The sequence below is a fragment of the Gracilinanus agilis genome, unplaced genomic scaffold (genome assembly GCF_016433145.1).
Source record: "Gracilinanus agilis isolate LMUSP501 unplaced genomic scaffold, AgileGrace unplaced_scaffold16987, whole genome shotgun sequence".
NCBI lineage: Eukaryota > Metazoa > Chordata > Mammalia > Didelphimorphia > Didelphidae > Gracilinanus > Gracilinanus agilis.
Genome location: NW_025348014.1, coordinates 1 through 7,224, shown reverse-complemented (window position 1 = coordinate 7,224; position 7,224 = coordinate 1). Strand labels below are relative to the sequence as shown.

At 43.9% G+C, this 7,224-nt stretch overlaps 1 pseudogene; it reads left to right on the top strand.

The window, feature by feature from the left end:
* The first annotated feature begins 4,830 nt into the window (after nt 1-4,830).
* Nucleotides 4,831-6,143, top strand: LOC123254177 (annotated as a pseudogene).
* Nucleotides 6,144-7,224: the final 1,081 nt, after the last annotated feature.

The window sequence follows — 7,224 nt, the reverse complement described above, 5'->3', positions numbered from 1 at the left end:
CTTTGGTTTAGTCTGACATTTGCAATGAATATTGTGGAATGTGAATATTGAACCATATGACTCTCCCAGAATCCTACTTTCCATCTCCTGATACTTTCTTAGCTCTTGGAGGTAAAATCTTTGTGTGACACTACCCCCCCTCTCACTTTTCCCCCAAATGTGGCTGGGACAGCTGGCTTCTCCTTTTATTTTTTCTGCTTCGTGTGATTACTAATAAATCTTATCAAAGAGGATACTTGGATTCATTGGATATTTAATTTTGACACGGTCAAGGTTTTCCTGGATTTAGATACTTGACAATCTGCGTGACACTGGACCTGTGTCTGACTCCCACCTCAACGTGTAGCATAGGGACTAGGCTGACCCTATTTGTTTAAAAGTGACAAAAACCTGAGTGGAGTCTAAGTATGCCCCTTTCCTCACCAGGCCTCCCCTCTTGCTCCCTCCTTCAACCATTTGGATGAGTGCTAAGGAGGTTACTCAGTAGGACAGTTATTTTGAAATAGTCAGAGATCCTCCAATGCCAAGTCCAACTATGGTCTTTCTGTGGCTCCCAGTGCTCTATTGGCTGGCTCTCATCCTGTTAAAGACTAACCTGTGGCTGCTGGCTCCTTTTTTCTCTCTAGCATCAATGGCTGTTAGGGGACAACCTTGGGATTCCTTAAGAAACTCCAGAACTTCTTCCCTGCCTATGGAAGAAGGGAACCATATGTTTTAGCATCTACTCCATGTGTCATCTGCCAGTCAGCTCTTTTTTCCTTTGCTTTTCTGGAAACCCTTGCCTTCAGTCTTAGATTCAAGACTGTGGAGCAATTCCAAGGAAGAAGAGTGGTAAGGGATAAGTGATGGGCGCTAAAGCTGACTTGGCAGAGAATCGTCTGAAGCCGTATTTGAACACACAAATTCTTATTTTCTGGTCTGGTTGCCCATACACCCAATCATTTTAAAGAGCGCTCCCTAAAGAAGACACTCAAAGGGCAAGGTGAGATACATTGTAAGACCTAGTAGGACCCAGAGCCTTATCTTAATGTTTTATAACATGGCATTCTTTAGGTTTCCTTCGAACCCAATAGTTGAGCTCTTCCCCTTCCTGCCTGGAGGCCCCCAAACCAAGGGATCTTCCTCTTTTGGATCCTCAGTTTTTCCTCTTGGGAACCAGGGTATGTGGCCTTGGAGCTCCCTTTTCACTGGGAGAATTTAACCCTCCGATTAAATAGCCAAGGGGAAAGGTCTCTTCCTGATAGACAAGTGAGAAGGGTTAGTGAGGCCTCCCGGGAGGAGGGCAGAAGGGAGCCCCAGAACAAAGAGGACATGACATTCTGTAGTCAAAGAGATGTCAGGGTGAGGGGAATGGATTCAATTCACTAACTTCACCAGTATCCTCTTGGGAATGAACAGAGTCAATGGGGAGAAGCTTCACCTGGCTGAGAGTGACATTTGTTTGGGCCCCGTTGTCACAGCAAAAATGGAATGTGTGATAAGAAAGCCAGTGACCTCACAGAAGCTGGGCTTAACTCCCCACCATCTTGACCCTCAGGGCATATCAGAGCCAGCCAAGAGAGAACTGGGAGGCATAGGAAGACCATAGTTGGACTTTGCCCTCCATGACCTCTGGCTACTACAGATAGACTGTCCTATTGAGTGTCCTTCTCAGCTCTCATCCAAAACGTTGGGGCAGAGAGCAAGAGGGGAGGCTGCTGGGAAATGGGTCACATTTAGCCACCACTCAGACTTTTGTCACTTTGAAAGATAAAGGTTGGCCCAAGCCCCTATGTTAGAAACTGACAGAGCTTGAGAGGAAAGAGAAAGAGACAGATAGAGAAAGAGAGAGAGGCAGAATGAGAGATAAAGAAAGAGAAGGGGCTGCAGGAGACAGTGAAAGTCAATTCTGGGCTCAAAAATTTCCACTGGCTCACTATTAGCTCTGCTATATAACCTCAAACACTCTGCCACTGACCACCATTTGTAAATGAGAAAAAAAATGATCTCCCCTTGTCCTGTTTCTCATTTTATCGTTCTTTTCCTCATCACTCGTTTCTCTCTCTCCCTGTCAATTTCTCTTTGTTGCTTCCAAAATCTCACTCCATCTTTTTCCCTCAATTTCTCTTTCTTTCTGTCACTATCTTTCCATCTCTCTGTCTTTGTCCCTCCGTCTCACTCTGCCTTCATCTCTGTCTCTGGCCCTGTCTCTTAATATCTTTTTAAGTTCCCCCTATCACTCTATCTCTTTCTGCCTGTCTGTTTCTTAGTCTTTCTCTTGTTATATAGCTCTACACGTCATCATTTCTCAATAACCATGTCTCTAAAATCCATCTCTCCTCATGTCGACCTCTTTATCTCTCACTCTCTCTCTCTTAGTGTCTTTGGTATATCTGCCTTTCGATTCTTCTTGGATTTTACCTTCTCCTTCTGACTCTGATCTCTAAATTTTGGTCTCTATACATCACTACCTCTTTCTCATTTTAAATTTCTTCACCCCATTATTCCTTTCTCCTTCTCCCCCTCTGTCTCTAACAACTTCTCTTGTCTCTTAACCTCTCCCACGTTCTCCCTCATGCTCCTTTCTCTGGCACTGCATCTCCATCCCTCAGTCTCTTTGAATCTCTATCTCCCTCTGCCTCATTCTCTGTCTCTGTCGTTTTGCTTTCTCTCACTTTTCAGTTCCTATCTGTTTCTTTGATCCTTCACCTTTCTCATTTTATGTATCTGTTTATTGAATTCTAGATTTTCCTATATCTAATGTCTCCCTCCTTCTCTCTCTGTCTCTCTTGTTCTCTGTCGCTTTCTCTGTCTCTCTACCTCACTCTCATTTTCTCTCTCACTCTCTCTCACTTGGAGCATGGCTCCTTGTAAGTTGACCCTCTTGCTATAGCTGTAAATAAAGATTAAAACCCCATTCCCAGCCCTCCCTTCCACCATTTCAACCACAGACACACAATCTCTCCTTTTTCAGAACAAGACCCTAATGAAGGAATTCATGCCACTTCTCTCTTCTCTCTGTTGGATGTTTGGTGGGGCTACAAAGGCACTCGGTGACAAATGCAATATACAGTAAATGAAGTAAATCACACAGAATAAAAGCAGGCTAGATTTCATCCAGGACTGCCTCACGTCTTGACTCTTGCTCAGTTTCCTCTCTACTTGAGTCAAGATCCCTCTGTTGGGCTAAATATGGAAGATGACTGCTGAATTCTGGTTCTAAGTATATACAAACGCTGAACACCCTGGGAGTGAGATTTCTGATATGGAGGTGCCATCAGAGCCCGTATTCCCTTCTTTCATGAATGGAATAACTGATGTTTGCAAAGAGAAGGGGACCCACTGATAGCTGAATGTTCCATGTTCATTGGGTCAACAAAACCTGCCAATTATCTTTGGGGGAGGATTCTTATGTCCTCAGTTTCTAGGGGTGTGTTTCTGTTTCTTTGGTGTAGTCTGCCATTTCCCATGAGTGTTGTGAAATTTGAACTTTGAACCATTCGGCTCTCTCCCAGCATCCCACTTTTGTGATTTTTCTAATCAGATTGCCTCAGGACTTTTCTTTTGCTCATTTTCCTCTCTACTAGGGTAAGGGCCTCTCTATTGGGCTAAATAGGGAAGATATTTGCTTAAATATAGCTTGAAGTATATACATACAAACACTGAAACTCCTGGGATCATTCGACTTCAGATCTAGAAGTTACCATCAGAGCTCTTACTCCCTTATTTCATGGATGGAGAAACTGAGGTTTGGGAAGAGAAGGGGACCCATTGGTATCCCAAGTTCCATGGTCCTAGGGTCAACAGAGATTGCCACTGATCTTTGGGGGGGAAGTATTACGGCCTCAGTTTCTCTCACTATGTTTCAGGTTCCTTGATATTTCTTCGGTTTCTTTGATATTTTCAATGAATATTGTGGAATGTGAATATTGAACCATATGGCTCTCCCAGAATCCTACTTTCCATCTCCTGATACTTTCTTAGCTTTTGGAGGTAAAATTCTTGTGTGACACTAGCCCCCCTCTCTCTTCCTCCTTCTCTCTCTGTCTCTCTTTTTCTCTGTCACTTTCTTTGTCTTTCTACCTCACTGTCATTTTCTCTCTCACTGTCTCTCTCACTTGGAGCATGCCTCCGGCAGAGGATCAAGCAAGGGGATCCACCAGGGGGCTTTACCTTGGAAAAAAACCAGAACTCAGGCCTCAGGAGCCAAAAGACCGCGGTCAGACCCCGAGGGCAAGATTAAACCTGAGAAGCTGCTGGGCTAAAGATGGCTACCTAGTCTCAGGATGTTCAGAAGAGAAAGATTAACAACAATAAAAAGAAGTCTTTAATACTCGACAACTTTTACACAGAGAAAATCCAGACAACTGAGCAAACAGAGGAGGAGAACACACAAGCCTCCGGACCCTCCTCAAATAAGGAAAACTCCTCACAAGCTATGGAAGAGTTCAAAACTGAGATTTTGAGGAAAATGGAAGAGATCTGGCAAGAAAATAACTGTTTAAAGGGTAGAATCTTGCCAATTGAAAGTGAGGCTCAGAAACCAAATGAACTGATAAGCAAATTGAACAGCAGAAATGACCAGATTGAAAAGGAATACCGGAAGATTATGGCCGAAAACCAGAAGATTATCTCCCAAAACAAGAAGAGTATAGCCAAAAACCAGAAGATTACAGCCTAAAACCAAAAGATCATAGCTGAAAACCGAAAGATTATAGCCCAAAACTAATCCCTAAAGGCTAGAATTGAGCAATTAAAAGCTGATGAGGGAGAAGTTCGGCCCGACCATAAGTGGTCTTCTTCCTGCCGGTAAACTCACCATCAAGACCGGCAGTTCACCTCTAAGGCCAGGAAACTACCAGTACAGCTAAAGAAAAAACATGCCTTGCCAATTCCCAGCATTGACACCAGAGCAAAAGAAAGAGCTCTCTGATATAGCTCGAAGAATTGTTGCTCCAGGCAAGGGGATCCTGGCCGCAGATGAGTCCACAGGCAGCATTGCAAAGCAGCTGCAGTCCATTGGAACTGAGAACACAGAAGAAAATCGCTGCCTTTATGGGCAGTTACTTCTGACAGCAGATGATTGAGTGATTGGAGGTGTCATCCTTTTCCATGAGACGCTCTACCAGAAAGCTGATGATGGTCGTCCCTTTCCCAAAGTCATAAAGGCCAAGGGTGGTGTTGTGGGCATCAAGGTGGACAAAGGTGTAGTGCCATTGGCAGGGACCAATGGGGAGACTACCACCCAAGGTCTGGATGGGCTAGCTGAGCGCTGTGCCCAGTATAAGAAGGATGGGGCTGACTTTGCCAAGTGGCGTTGTGTACTGAAGATTGGGGAAAATACACCTTCTCCCCTTGCCATCATGGAGAATGCCAATGTGCTGGCCCGATACGCCAGCATTTGCCAGCAGAATGGCATTGTCCCCATTGTGGAGACAGAGATCCTCCCTGATGGAGAACATGATCTGAAGTGTTGCCAGTATGTCACCGAGAAGGTTCTGGCTGCTGTCTACAAAGCTTTGAGTGACCACCATATCTATCTGGAGGGGACCTTGCTGAAGCGTAACATGGTCACTCCTGGCCATGCTTGTACCCAGAAATATTCACATGAGGAGATTGCAATGGCAACTGTAACTGCTCTTCGCCAGACTATGCCTCCTGCAGTCACTGGTATCACCTTCCTGTCTGGGGGCCAGAGTGAGGAGGATGCCTCCATCAATCTTAATGCCATCAACACCTGCCCCTTGCACAAGCCATGGTCCCTGACCTTTTCTCATGGCCGAGCCCTGCAGACATCTGCCCTCAAGACCTGGGGTGGAAAGAAGGAAAATGTCCAGGCTGCCCAGGAGGAATATGTTAAGCGGGCCTTGGCTAATAGCCAGGCTGCTTAAGGCAAGTATACTCCATCTGGAAAGTCAGGAGCTGCAGCCAGCGAGTCCCTCTTTGTCTCTAACCATGCCTACTAAGTCAAGGCCTTCCATCTGGGTATGCCCTAACACTCCAGGCCATCCCTCACAGTTCAGGAAGAGGCTAAGATCCCAGAGCTTTGTGCTGACCTCTCCCATCACTCCTAACTTGCGTGGTGTTGTTGCTCTGTGGTGAATCTAGTGACCCCTCCTCGGCCCACTTTTTCCAATAAACAACTATTTAACAAGGAAAAAAAAGCTAATGATCTCTCAAGACAACAAGAACAAATAAAACAAAGTCAAAAGACTGAAAAAATACAAGGAAACATGAAATATCTCAATGAGAGAGTGACAGACCAAGAAAACCAGTCTAGAAGAGACAATTTGAGAATTGGTCTTCCAGAAAAACCAGAAATTAATAGAAACCTGGACTCCATACTAAAAGAAATAATTCAGCAAAATTGCCCTGAAGTCCTACAACAAAAGGGCAATATAGACATTGAAAGGATTCATAGAACACCTGCGACATTCGATCCAGATAAGAAAACACCCAGAAATATAATTGCCAAATTCAAGATTTTCCCAGCAAAAGAAAAAATCTTACAAGAAGCCAGAAAGAGACAATTCTAATATCAAGGAACACCAATCAGGATCACACAGGATCTGGTAGCCTCCACGCTAAAAGATCGCAAGGCTTGGAATATGATATTCAGAAAGACAAGAGAGCTGGGCCTGGAACCACGGATCAAGTACCCATCAAAATCAACTACCCATCAAAAAACTATATATTTCCAGGGGAAAGTATGGGCATTCAACAAAATTGAAGAATTCCAGGTATTTGCACAGAAAAGACCAGGGCTAAATGGAAAGTTTGATATCCAACCACAAAAATCGAGAGAAACCTGAAAAGGTAAATANACACAGGATCTGGCAGCCTCCACGCTAAAAGATCACAAGGCTTGGAATACGATATTCAGAAAGGCAAGAGAGCTGGGCCTGCAACCACGGATCAACTACCCATCAAAATTGACTATATATTTCCAGGGGAAAGTATGGGCATTCAACAAAATTGAAGAATTCCAGGTATTTGCACAGAAAAGACCAGGGCTAAATGGAAAGTTTGATATCCAACCACAAAAATCGAGAGAAACCTGAAAAGGTAAATAAGATACAGAGGGGAAAGAAAGAAAACTTATAATTTTTAAATTTGCCTTTTTAAGGGCCTCAGTGAGATCTAATTATCTGTATTCTTATGTAGAGAAATGTTACATATAATTCTCTGTAGTGAACTCTATTCACTATTATAGTATTCACTATTATAGTAATCAGAAGAATAATT